Source organism: Oratosquilla oratoria, chromosome 20, assembly GCF_046742065.1.
Source record: "Oratosquilla oratoria isolate Oo_2021 chromosome 20, ASM4674206v1, whole genome shotgun sequence".
Taxonomy (NCBI): Eukaryota; Metazoa; Arthropoda; class Malacostraca; order Stomatopoda; family Squillidae; genus Oratosquilla; species Oratosquilla oratoria.
Window position 1 is genome coordinate 22,075,700 of NC_134796.1, and position 14,055 is coordinate 22,089,754.

Below are 14,055 nucleotides of genomic sequence, written 5' to 3' on the forward strand. Positions count from 1 at the left end.
ATGGAGGCAAGATCATCATACTAAGACAAAAGGGCAAGACTCGCAGTAATGAATTCAAATTGGACAAGTTCATGTTTAAGAAGGAAATAGACAAGAGCTGGTTTGAGCTTAGTAACCATTAAATGAGCGCGGGAATAATTAGTTGTTTTAAGAGAAGATTAGATAACTTTATTGATGGTGATGACAGGTGGTATGCTCTAATGATTGTCATTTATTCTATATCATTTGTTTATTTGTTATCATTTGTCTGTTTATTATTTCCTTGATTTTCATTTATTATTATTAACCTGTCAATCTATCATTATTTACTATTTACCTGTTTATTATTTAACTATACCTATCCATTTATTCTATTTATTGTTATAATTTTATCTATTTTTCATTTATCATTATATATATTTTTTCGCATCTGACCTAGTTATGGACCAAAAGGTCTCCTGTCGTCATGCTCTGCCTTTGTAATATTTTGTAATCCTTTGAAGAGGCGAATCAAGTAGAGAAGAAAAGGTAAAAGGTGCAGATGGAGAGATGATAATGGAAGAGAAGGCAGTGAGAGGAAGGTGGGCAGAGTATTTTAGGGAGTTGCTAAATGTGAAGGAGGTTAGGGAGGGAAAGGTAGTTGCAGTGGGAAGCGCTAAGAAAATGAGAGTGATGAGTGAGGAAAATGGAGGAAAAACAGAGAAGGATGAAGTGAAAGCAGTTAAGATGATGAGAGCAGGTAAGGCACCTGGGTTGGATGGATTCTATGCAGAATGTTTGAAGAAAGGAGGTACAGTTATGGTGGACTGGCTGGTGAGGTTATTTAATGTTTGTTTAAGAGAGGGTAGAGTGCCAGAGGACTGAAAGAGTGCCTGTATAGTTCCACTTTACAAAGGAAAGGGGGACAAGTGTGAGTGTAGTAGTTTCAGAGGGATCAGTTTGCTGAGTGTAGTTGGGAAGGCTTATGGGAGGATCTTGATTGAGAGGATTAGGAAAGGAGCAGAGGGAGTAGTTTGTGAGGAACAGTGTGGTTTTAGGACAGGTAGGGGATGTGTAGATCAGATTTTTGTGGTAAGACAGATACGTGAGAAAGCTATAGGAAAAGGTAAGGATGTATTTTGGGCTTTTATGGATCTGGAAAAGGCTTACGACAGGGTAGACAGAAAGGCACTGTGGGAGGTTCTGCAGATATGTGGGATAGGAGGAAAGCTGTTAAGAGCAGTCAAGAGTTTATATGAGAGCTTGCGTTAGGATTAGAAATGGAGAGAGTGAATGGTTTGAGGTAAAGGTGGGACTTCGTCAGGGGTGTTATGTCGCCCTGGCTGTTCAATCTTTACATGGATGGGGTGGTGCGAGAGGTGAATGCAAGGGTATTGGGTCAGGGGTTGGAGATGATTAAAGAAAATGGAGAAAAGTGGGAGGTGAGCCAGCTGTTGTTTGCTGACGGCATTGCGCTTGTAGCAGGATCAGAGGAGGGATTGAGGAAGTTAGTGACAGAGTTTGACAAGGTGTGTGAAAGAAGGAAGCTGAAGATAAATGTGGGCAAAAGTAAGGTGATGAGATGTACAAGGGGAGAGAGTGACAGTAGGCTGGAAGTGAGCATTAAGGGTGAGAAACTGGAGGAAGTGGATAGTTTCAGATACTTGGGTGCGAATGTGACAGGAAAGGGAGGAGTGGGGGTGGAGGTAGAATGTAGATTGAGAGAAGCGGGTAAATGCCTTGGTGGATTAAAAAGTGTAATGAGAAATAGACATCTGGGAATGGATGCTAAGAGGAGGTTATGTGAAGGAGTGATTGTGCCAACAGCAATGTACGGGGTAGAAACATGGAACATAAGAGAGAAGGAGTTTGAATGTGTTTGAGATGAAATGTCTGAGAAGTATGATAGTGGTTACTAGGCTAGATAGAGTGAGAAATGAAGAGAGGAGGAGAACAGGGATGGAAAGGGAGCTGGGAGGTAGGGTTGATGAAAGAGTATTGGGATGGTTTGGACACATGGAAAGAATGAGTGAAGAAAGATTAGTAAAAGAGGTGTGGAAGGAGTGAATATGAGGGGGGCGTCCTAGAATGAGATGGATGGGGTGAAAGGGGCTTTACAAAAGAGAGGAATGTCTGTAGAGGAAGGACGGGAGAGGACAGAAGATAGGGGTGAATGGAGAAGGGTTGTGTATAGATGAGGCTGTGATGCATGAGGGGGAGTGGGTGGGGGATGGGGGTGAGGAAGTATGTATGAGAAAAAATTTGACGCAGCCCGAAGGGATTTCTCTCCGTCTTCTCCTTTTCTGCATGGGGGGTCGCCGAATTTATGAAGCGGCCTTGCTGTGGATGTGCTGTGTCTTGTGACACTGCTTCTGACCCAGGGCAGTGGACAGGATGCAGGGATGACTGTCATCCAGGAGGTGCCAAGATAGGAGGGGAGTGGAATTACATTGGAAATGAAATGGGTGGGAGTGATTTCTATGCCTTTTTCTTTTTTGGCAACCCCCCGTGTAAGGGGGTATATGTATATATATGTTACTGATGACCCACTTTCGGAGAAGAATAAGCGAAGATATAGAGATCTGTATATTTCGATCACTTACTGTGATCCTCTTCACAGTAAGTGATCGAAATATACAGATCTCTATATCTTCGCTTATTCTTCTCCGAAAGTGGGTCATCAGTATTATTTTACAAATGTGCTACGACATATCTTTGTTGTATATATATGTATATATATGCCTTTGGTATATGTATGTTGCAGTGGGAAGTACTAAGATAATGACAGTGATGAGTAAGGGAAATGGAGGAGAAATAAGGAAAGATGAGGTTAAGGCAGCTAAGATGATAAGAGTAGGTAAGGCACCTGGGTTGGATGGGTGTCATGTAGAATGTGTAAAAAGAAAAAGGAGGTACAGTGATGGTGGACTGGCTGGTGAGATTATTTAAAGTTTGTTTAGGGGAAGGTAGAGTACTGGAGGAGTGCCTGTATAGTTCCACTTTACAAGAGAAAAGGGGGCAAGTGTGAATGTAGTAGTTTCAGAGGGCTCAGTTAAGAGTAGTTGGGAGGGTCTTGAGTGAGAGGAACAGAGGGGCTAATTGGTGAGGAACTCTGGGTTTAGGACAGGTAGGGGTTGCATGGATCAGGTTTTTGTGGTAAGACAGATATGTGAGAAAGCTTTAGGAAAAGGTAGGGATTATTTTGGGCCTTTGTGGATTTGGAAAAGGCTTGTGACAGGGTAGACAGGAAGGCACTGTGGGAGTTTTTGCATATATATGGGATAGGAGGAAAACTTTTAAATGCAGTCAAGAGTTTTTACAAGAGTAGTAGAACTTGTGTTAGAATCAGAAATGGAGAGAGTGAGTGGTTTGAGGAAAAGGTAGGACTTCGTAAGTGATGTGTTGTCGCCTTGGCTGTTAAATATATACATGGATGGGGTGGTGGGAGAGGTAAATGCAAGGGTAGTGTGTCAGGGATTGGAGATGGTGAAAGAAAAGGGAGAAAAATGGGAGATAAGCCAATTGTTGTTTGCTGACGACACTGCGCTCGTAGCAGGATCAGAGTAGTGATTGAGGAAGTTAGTGCCAGAGTTTGGGAGGGTGTTTGAAAGAAGGAAGTTGAAGATAAATGTGTGTAAAAAGTGATGAGATGTACAAGGGGAGAAAGTAGCAGCAAAGTGGAAGTGAATATTAAGGGAGAGAGACTGGAGGAAGTGAGTTTACTTGGGGGTGAATGTGGCTGGAATGGGAGTGGAGGTAGAATGTAAATTGAGAGGAGCAAGTAAATGCTTTGGGAGATTAAAAAGTGTAATGAGAAATAAACATTTGGTAATGGATGCTAAGAGGAGATTGTATGAAGGAGTGATTGTGCCGACAGCACTGTATGGGGCAGAAACATGGAACATAAGAGAGGAGTTTGAATATGTTTGAGATGAAATGCCTGAGAAGTATGATAGGGGTTACTAGGCTGGATAGAGTGAGAAATGAGGTAATGAGAGCAGGGGTGGAAAGGGAGTTGGGAGATAGGGTTGATGGAAGAGTATTAAGATGGTTTGGACACATGGAAAGAATGAATAAATAAAAAAAATTGTGAAAAAATGTGGAAGGCAGAGGTGGAAGGAGTGAATATGAGGGGGCGACCAAGGATGAGATGGATGGATTGGGTAAAAGGGGCATTGGGAAAGAGGGGAATGTCTGTTGAGGAAGGACGGGAGAGGACAGAAGATAGGGGTGAATGGAGAATTGTGTATGGTTGATGGTGTGATGTATGAGGGGACGTATCAGGACAATTTTCACCGGAGGACAATTTTCCTCCATTGTCATTTGCCCTCCGGGACAATTACCCCCGTTATCAATTGCCCCTTAGAACAATTACCCCTTGATGTCAATTTCCCTCGTTTACATTTGAATAATATACACTATATTTTATTGTTTGTGATTTAATAATATAAAGTCTGTGTGTTCTTATGTAATGATTTATATATATACTATTTGTTTCGGCAAAATCTAAACAATTAAGACAATTAATGGATCTGTATTAAACATCCGTCACTATTTTTTTTTTCGTAATTTAATAATCTAAAGTCTCTGTGTCGTTATATTATATATATACTATTTGTATCTGCAAAATCTAAACCTTTAAGACGATAAGCGGATCTGTATTAAACCTTCTGTCAAAACTTTTTATAGATTTTAGAGTTTAGAAGAGCATACCCTTTCCCACTGAACAGTATTTAAGCTTATACTTCATCGCGTCAGGGATTCAATCTCTTAGATTCATTACATTATGAAGTGGTTTACTCCTGGTGAATTTAGGAATGTTTTATTTTATTTTATTTTATTTATTTATTTATCTATTTTTGTCCACAACCCATTAGCATGCAGTTCATTAAGAGTGAAAAAGGGTGTGACAAATTAGTGTTTGAATGTTATATGAATGTCAAACGAAAGGATTTAGCACATAGTGTTGTATCATATGATTACGAACAACGCAGATATAAGCCAGCATGCAAAGCAAAAGTGAAAATACTTGAAAATGAAGTTCTTGGAAGACTTAACACTCCTACGCATGCGCTCGATTCTGCAAAGTATCAAGATCTATATGCACCAGGTCTAACCGTTTGAGCCGTTCTGCGCAGCTTCTGACGTCATCTGGCTGCTTCCGTTTTCTCTTTGTGAAACACTGAAGAAAACTGTGAAACGCTAAGGAAAACTGGAATCATTATATCCCCCCCACCCCCGTTATCTCTCTAGCTCATTGCTATTATCAGTGTGTGTGTGTATTCACCTTGGATCTGCTGCAGTCTCTGTCGAGACAGCCAGACACCACCCTACGGCAATGAGCTCAGAGCTCATTATTTGCCGATCTCTGGGTAGGTCTGAGACCACTCACACACCACACACCGGGACAGCAAGGTCACAACTCCTTGACTAACGCCCCGTACCTACTCACTGCTAGGTGAACAGGGGTTACATGTGAAAGGAGACAAACCCAACTTATCTCCGCCCGGCCGGGGAATCGAACCCCGGTTCTCTGGTTTGTGAGGCCAGTGCTTTACCAATCCGCCACCGAGCCGTGTAAGTGTGTGTGTGTATTTATATACTTGTATTTTGCGGGAAGAGGAAATATCGTCGTGTGTGCTTATATGTGTACACGTTCACATGTGTGTGTGTGTGTGTGTGTATTTATATACTTGTATTTTACGGGAAGGGGAAATATCGTCGTGTGTGCTTATATGTGTACACGTCTCCTGTTGGCATGTATTTCCTTTGTTATCCTTTGTAATATTGAACAGACTGGCAGAAGTCTATTTGGTTTCAGTTCTGGAAGGTCATAATTGTCAAACGGAGCAAAACTTTTATTGAAAGTGATTGATGAACTGCAAGAGAGGAGTGGGTGGACTATGTGCACCTAGACTTAGAGAAGGCTTTCGATAAAGTACCTCACAATCAATTTATTTGAAAATTGGAGCACACTGGAGGACATTGACAAACTACTCGAATGGCTGAATTTTTTTTTTAAAGTAAAGGTATGTGAAAACAGCATTAAAAGATAAAACTTCAAAATGGAGAACAGTGACCAGCGATGATCCACGAGGTTCACTGCTAGCACCTATGGTATTTATTATTATCTGTGGTAGGGGAGAAAAATGCTGCCAGCAATTGTTCCTACTTGAATCATAAAAGGTGACAAAAATGGGATGGGGATAGGACTAAGCACCCTATTCTCTGTAGCTGCAAAGGGAATATTCCTAAAAAAAAAAAAAAAAAAAAAAGTCATAAAAGGGTATGGGAGGAGTTTTCCAATCCGAACCCTAAGTTTTGGGTCTTTTAATGTGCATGAATATGGTACAGATAAGAGTAAAGGGGAAGAGATATGCAGTATGTTTGTGAGAAGATAGTTGTGTTGGCATTGAGTGAAACTAAGTTGAAAGGAAGGTGCAAGTTTGAGTTTAGGAGGGTGTCAGGAGTAAAGAGAGAATGAGAGAGAGAAAGGGTGGCTATATTACTAAATGAAGAAATAGGTACGTGGCAGAGTGGAAAGTTTCTTCGAGATTAATGTGGATGAAGGTGAAACTGGGAAGGGAGATGAGGATATTTGTAAGTGAATATGGGCCTGGTAGTGAGAAAAGTATTTTTAAGATTTTAATGAGTGCTTAGAGAGTTTAGAGAGAAATGTCAATGTAATGGTATTGGGAGATCTCCATGCTAGGGTACAAAATGAACCAGTAGACGGAGTGGTTGGGAAGTGTGGAGAGCTAGGAAAAATCGTAGTAGAGAGTTGATGGTGATGTGTCCATAGAGTTGATGATAGCAAAAAAAAGTGTTTAGGAAGAAAGTCAAGCCTAAGTACACATATGAGAGGGTGGTGGATGGAAGGGTGCTAGATAGGGCTTAAATGGACCATATAATGGTAATCAGGGGAAGAGTAGGAAGAGTTTTGGATGTACATATTCTTAGGGGAGAGAGTGGGGGAGTATTAGATAATTTTTTGGTGGAAGGTAAGTTGAGAGTGGAGGATAGATAGAGAAAGAAGAAAAGGACAGAAGGTAGGGAGGTGCTTAGAGTAAACTGCTTAAATGAGAAAGAAAAGGCATAGTATAAGAAGCCAAGAGAAGAGTGAGAGGGAGTGAAGGATAGAGTAGAACTAGGAGTGGAGGAGGAATGGGGATGTTTCAAGGAGAGAGTCACAAGGTGTGCATAGATGGTGTATGGAACAAGGACAGGAGGAAATAGAAAGAAATGTAGTGAGCAGTGGGGTGATAAAGCAAAGAAGGTTGTAGAAGAGAAGAAATGAGCATTCACAGATTGTTTGCAAAATAGGACAAGAGAATCATATGAGAGGTACAAAGAAAGAGAAGTGAAATATAAGATAAAGGAGGCAAAACGGAGAGCAGATGTGAAATGGAGTAAGAGCATGACAAAAAATTTTGAAAATTAATAAAAAGATGTTTTGGAAGGAAATCAAGAGAGGAAGGGGAGGCAAGTGAAGTAGAGAAGAAAAGGTAAAACATGCAGATGGAGAGATGATAATGGAAGAGAGCTGTAAGAGGAAGATGGGCAGAGTATTTAAGGGAGTTGCTAAATGTAAAGGAGGATAGGGTGGAAAAAGTAGTTGGAATGGGAAGTGCTAAAAAAACGAGTGATGAATGAGGAAAATGGAGGAGAAATAACGAAAGATGAGGTGAAAAGTTATTAAAATGATGAGAGCAGGTAAGGCACCTGGGTTAGATGGGTGTCCTGTGGAGTGTCTAAAAAAAAGAGAGGTACAGTGATAGTGGGCTTGCTGGTGAGGTTGTTTAATGTTTGTCTAAAAGAGGGTAGAGTGCTGGAGGACTGGAGGAATTTGTGTATAGCTTCACTTTACAAGGGAAAAGGGGACAAGTGTGAGTGTAGTAGTTTCAATCAGTATGTTAAGTGTAGTTAGGAAGACTTATGTGAGGGTCTTGATTGAGAGGATTAGGAACAGAGGGAGTAATTGGTGAAGTACAATGTGGGTTTAGGACAGGTAGGGGTTGCGTGGATCAGATTTTTGTGGCAAGACAGATATGTGGGAAAGCTTTAGGAAAAGGTAAAGATGTTTTTTGGGCTTTTATGAATTTGGAAAAAGTTTATGACAGGGTAAACAGGAAGGCACTCTGGGAGGTATTGCAGATATATGGGATAGGAGGGAAGTTGTTGAGCAGTCAAGAGTTTTTACGAGAGTAATAGAGCCTTTGTTAGAATTAGAAATGGATGGTTTGAGGTAAAGGTGGAACTTCACCAGGGATGTGTTATGTCACCTTGGTTGTTCATTTTATATGAATGTGGTGGTGTGAGAGGTAAATGGAAGGCTAATGGGCTGGGGATTGGAGGTGATTAAAGAAAATGGAGAAAAATGGGAGATATGCCAGTTGTTGTTTACCTAGTTGTATTTTGCGGGAAGGGGAGCTATGCTCGTGATGTCCCGCCTTTGTATCTTGCAGTGTCTAGTTTGTTTTTAAACTCATGAATGGTTTTTGCGCATACTATTTCATTGTCCAGTTTGTTCCAAGTGTCCAAAACTCTATGAGGAAAACTGTTTTTCTTCAGTTCTCTTCTATAGCTATGTTTTTTGATTTTCTTTCCATGTCCTCTTGTGTTTCTTTTGTCCCAGTTAAGTAAGTTCTCTCTGTCGAGTACCTCTGTGCCTCTCATGATTCACAGTCCTCATCAGTTTCTATTTTCCTTAGCAGTTTGGCATCATCGGCAAAGAAGCTCATGTAGCAGTTCACGTCCTCATCCATGTCATTCATATAGATAGCAAACATTATTGGTGCCAGCACAGATCCTTGCGGTACTCCACTGATCACCTCTTTCCAATCTGAATATTTTTCTCTGAGCACTACTCTCATCTTTCTACCAGTCAGAAAGTCCTCTATCCATTTTAGTAGGTTTCCTTGTATTCCTCCTATGTGTTCCAGTTTTTTTAGTAGTTTTCTGTGTGGTACTTTGTCAAAGGCTTTTTGCAAGTCTAGGAATGCACAATCAGCCCATCCATTTCTTTCTTGCACTATGTCTATTAGTCTTGAGTAAAAGCATATTAAGTTTGTGGAGCATGATCTTCCTTGTCTGAATCCGAATTGTCTTGGGTTTAATATGTCATTGTCTTCCAGATGTTTTACCCATCTATTCTTGATTATTTTCTCACAAATTTTGGCTATGGTGCTTGTTAGTGATACTGGCCTATAGTTGGTGGGTTCTTTTTTGTTTCCTCCTTTGTGTATTGGTACAATGTTAGCGTTTTTCCAGTCCTCGGGTATCTTTCCTTCTCTGAGTGAGCTGTTTATTAAGATGTGTATTTTGTCTGTTAGTTCTTCTTTGCACTCCTTTAGAATCCAATTTGCAATACCGTCCGGGCCATGTGATTTTCTGACATCCAGCCTTGATAGATGTTCTGATATTTCCTTTTGTGATGCTGTAAACTCATCCATGAGGGGAGATTTCTTGTTTTTATCTATGTCACAATTTGGTATTTTCTCTCTGGTGAAAACAGATTTAAAGTGATTGTTCATGACTTCGGCCATCTCTAAATCTTCTGTGTATTCTATGTTTCCTTGGCATAGTTTCACCATTTCCTGTTTGTTTTTAAGTTTACCATTCACATACTGATAGAATAGTTTGGGTTGCTCTTTGCATTTGTCTATAATATCCTTCTCATGGTTCCTTTTTTCCTCTCTTCTCACATTAACATACTCATTTCTATAGTTAACATAAATTTGCCATTTGCTTTGTTTTTTGTCTTTTCTCCACTTTTTCCAAGCTTTGTCCCCTCTGTCTTTTGCCTCACTGCATCTTTTGTTGAACCAACATTTAATGTACTCTCTCTCTCGCTTTTGTCTTGGTACATGCCTGTTTACACCTTCATTGTAGTTTTCCATCAATATATTCCATTTCTCTTCCACTGTTGTTTCTTCCCTGTAAAATATTTCCCAGTTTGCATTCCGGAAGAATGTCTTTAGTTTTGTAAAGTCTGTTTTGTTGTACATCAGTCTTCCTTTCCTATGCTTTTCGTTCCTCTCTATGTCTATTTCTTCCTTTAGTATAGTTTCGATGAGTACATGGTCACTCTTTCCAATTGGTGTCTCATACTGGACTTTATGCACTATTTCAGGCTCTGTTGTAAATATTAGATCTAGTTTCGATGGCTCTTCATTATTTCTGTACCTTGTGTTTTCACGGACCCATTGGGTCATTGTGTACTCCATGGTCATATCTAGCAGTACATTGCCTCACGAGTCATCTCCTCCTTGCACTGTCATGCTGTCCCAACAAATTTCTTTGCAATTGAAGTCCCCCATAATTACCAGATTACCCTTACCTATTAGTATCTCATTGAGTGATTTTCTTGTATCATCTAGCATTTTTGTATGTTCGTTTTCTTTCCAAGCGCTTGTTCTTGGAGGCACATAAGTCACCACAAACTTTCTACTTTTCATATTCTTGCCTTCGACTTTTATCATGATCAATTCAACATTACCTTTGCCCTCTGCAATTTTTGTCACCTTTAGGTCTTTCTTGGCCAAGAACATGATTCCCCCTCCCTGTTTCTTGTCCCTGTTTTTTATCCAGTAGTTGTATAAACCTTGTCCGATAACAGTGGATGGTATTTCACCTCTTAGTTTAGTCTCTACAATTCCCATTATGTCTGGTTTTGCTTCTAACAGATAATCATTGAGTTCGTTCAGTCCCGAAATTAGTCCGTCAATGTTGGTATAGGCCACTTTTAATTTTCTTCCTTCTCCCTGGTTTCTTCTTCCCTTGGTTTTTTCGTTTTGAAGCGCCATTGTCTAAATCTCAAGTCTATTACTCTCCACTGGAATTCTTTGCATTCTGTCTCCGATCTTTTCAAGATTTTTTCCTTTGCGTCTTCTCTTAGTGCCCTTTCTTTTTCTAACAACAATGTGCTTGTAGCAGGATCAGAGTAGGGATTAAGAAAGTTAGTAACAGAGTTTGGGAAGTTGTGTGAAAAAAGGAAGTTGAAGTTAAATGTGGGTAAAAGGTGATGAGATGTACAAGGGTAGAGGATGGTAGCAAATTGGAAGTTATTATTAAGGGAGAGAAACGGGAAGAGGTGGATAGCTTTAAGTACCTGGGGGTGAATGTGGTGGGAAAGGGAGGAGTGAGGGTGGATGTAGAATGTAGATTGAGAAAAGGAAATAAATTCTTGGGAAATTAAAAAGTGTAATGAGAAATACATTTGGTAATGGATCCTAAGAGGAGATTGTACGAAGAAGTGATTGGGCTAACAGCATTATATGAGGCAGAAACATGGAACATAGAAGATGAAGAGTTTAAATGTGTTTGAGATGAAATGCCTGAGAAGCACGGTAGGGGTTACTAGGCTGGATAGACTGAGAAATGAGGAGGTGAGAAGGAGAGCGGGGGTGGAAAGGGAGTTGGGAGATAGGGTTGATGAAAGAGTATTAGGATGGTTTGGACACATGGTAAGAATGAGTGAAGATTAGTAAAAGAGGTGTGAAAGGCAGAAGTGGGGGGAATGAACATGAGGGGGCGACCAAGGATGAGATAGATGGATGGGGTGAAAGGGGCATTGGGAAAGAGGGAATGTCTTTTGACAAAGGAAGAGAGAAGACAGATGATAGGGGTAAGTGGAGAATGGTTGTGTATGGATGATGTTGTGATGCATGGAAGGGAGTGAGTGGGGGATGGAGGGTGAGGGAGTTTGTGTGAATATTTTGACATAGCCTGAAGGGATTTCTCCCCATCACTTTTTCAGCATGAAGGGATGGAGTTGGGGTGGGGGTTGCTGATTAAATGAAGCGGCCTTGCTATGGATGTGCTATGTCTTCTGACCCAGGGCAGTGGGCAAGATGCAGGGATGACCCATCATCCAGGAGGAGCCAAGAAAAGAGAGAGGGAGGGGTGGTGAATGGGAGTGGAGTATGTGGGGATGAAATGGATGGGAGTGGATTTATGCCTACGAAATTGGTTACCTTTCTTGTAAGGGGGGAAATGTCCTTGGGATATCTATGCATCTTGAAAACATTGTTTGTTTCAGTCATTCTTGTAAAATCTACCTGTGGTGTCATCTGCTTTGCAGTGGCATCAGAAATTATGCTCATTCTTCATGCATCGTCATTGTGTTTAATAAATAGTGATGGTGCTGAATGCTGCAAGCTATTGTATATTGAATTATGAAAATTGATAAAGAACTGAGGAAAATACACAATTGGGAAGAAAGGAATCAGAGGAAAGAGGTTGAGAGTAATAATATATTAATAATATATAGAACTGAGAGAAAAAGGCAGGAGAAGATAACTTCCCAGCAACAATGATATAAGTCATGTACAGAACATAACACAAGAAATTAAATGATGGGGCCAGATTTTCTTATAAACTAAATGGGTTTTCTTAAAGCATTATACAAAACAAATGATAAGAGATATTGTTTTTGGAAATTTTGATTAAATTTATCAGATGAATAAGCTTAGAAATTAAATCTAAGAGAAATAATAAGTGAATGACAAAGAAATTACATAATATAACAAAAGGGAAAATAAAACAGAACAAGGCAGAAGGTAGGGCATGCAGTGTAGGAATAAATGCAAAAAGTATTTAATTTTCTGGAATGGACTGGTATGTTCTAAGCAATACTTGTGGTAAAGCTTTCATTTTTATCCAGTATGTAAATAATCTCAAATAATGTATCTAACTTGCCATGTAAAGAAGAGTTTTATCTAGTAGTAACAAATCACAATAAGTAATATATATATTGGCACACTTAAGCTGAGATGAAAAAATATATCTGTATTATGTTCTAGAAATGATTGTTTACAAAACTTTTGTGCCATCAAGGAGGTGTAGTGTGAATGTGCTGCAGTACAGTATTTTGTGTAGGAGCTTACTGCAAAAATATTGAAAGTGTCACATTTACTAGGCCTACCCTTGCTTTTCTGAGTGCCCAGAGACACCAGTGTAGAACCAATATGGACACAGGAAAGCACCCATGATGCACCAGTATGAAAACTTTTTCAGAGAGGTATTTTGGTTCAAATATATTTAGGGAGGCGAGACTACTCTCAAAAGATAATGAAAAACTCAATATCACTGAAAGAATTATCTGTTTTGCTACAGGATGGCATTGTTAATTGAAATGGCTTAGTTTGGTATATTAACTATACTGTACATTGTAATGCCATCAGAACTAATACTAAGAGTTGGTGCTGTATGATATGTTTTAGAATGCAGATTAACACACAACAAATATTTTCATCAAAAAGTCAATAAAAATTTACTGTTGAGATAAGATTTATTAATTTATTGATTTATTTATTCATTTTTTAAAGAATAACATTACAAAAGAAAAAATGTAAAGTTGTGCCTAGTCATGGTGGTTTCCCTTTAAAACCTCAACAGTTAAAAACCATGGTGACTACAGATGGAAATGGTTAAATGGTTGGTGCTGGCAGATCCAAACAGTGTAATGATTATGGAAGAATTGTGTACCAGTAAAAAACAGTATAGAACTTTGAACAAGATGGGGGGTAGGAAAGAGAGACCAGAAATTATATGAAAAAAAAAAACTCATGAAACAATTGTTTGACCAGAAGGCAAAAATTTAATTAAAGGGTCAATTTAATGGATCCTCAACTTAGTGGACAAAAAATCCCATCCGTTATAGAACCAGACGATGGCCCAATCATCCGTTGCTGTGTCTGATCCAAGTCCAGGCCACCAACATCAGGTGTCAGACCCCATGTGAGAGGGAGGGACTGCCAGTGTCAGTCCACTCTCCTCTCTCTAAGAATGTCCATTCAACAACTTTATTTCTGTTAATTTATTTCATATTTACCTGTTGTGTGTGTTAAAACTAGTCAATAATACAATATTACCATATTATTTTCAGGCACAGTAAAAGAAACCAGTAAATGTATACTGTGCCAAGTTGCCAACAATATTACCATATTATTTTGAGGTACAGTAAAAGAAACCAATAAATGTATACTATATCAGATTGTCAACAACAGTTATTTGTCCATTATTTACCAATCAGGTCCATTCTGTTAACATTTGGCAGGAACAGACCAGTCCTTGCATGCATTTGTCCGTTAAGTG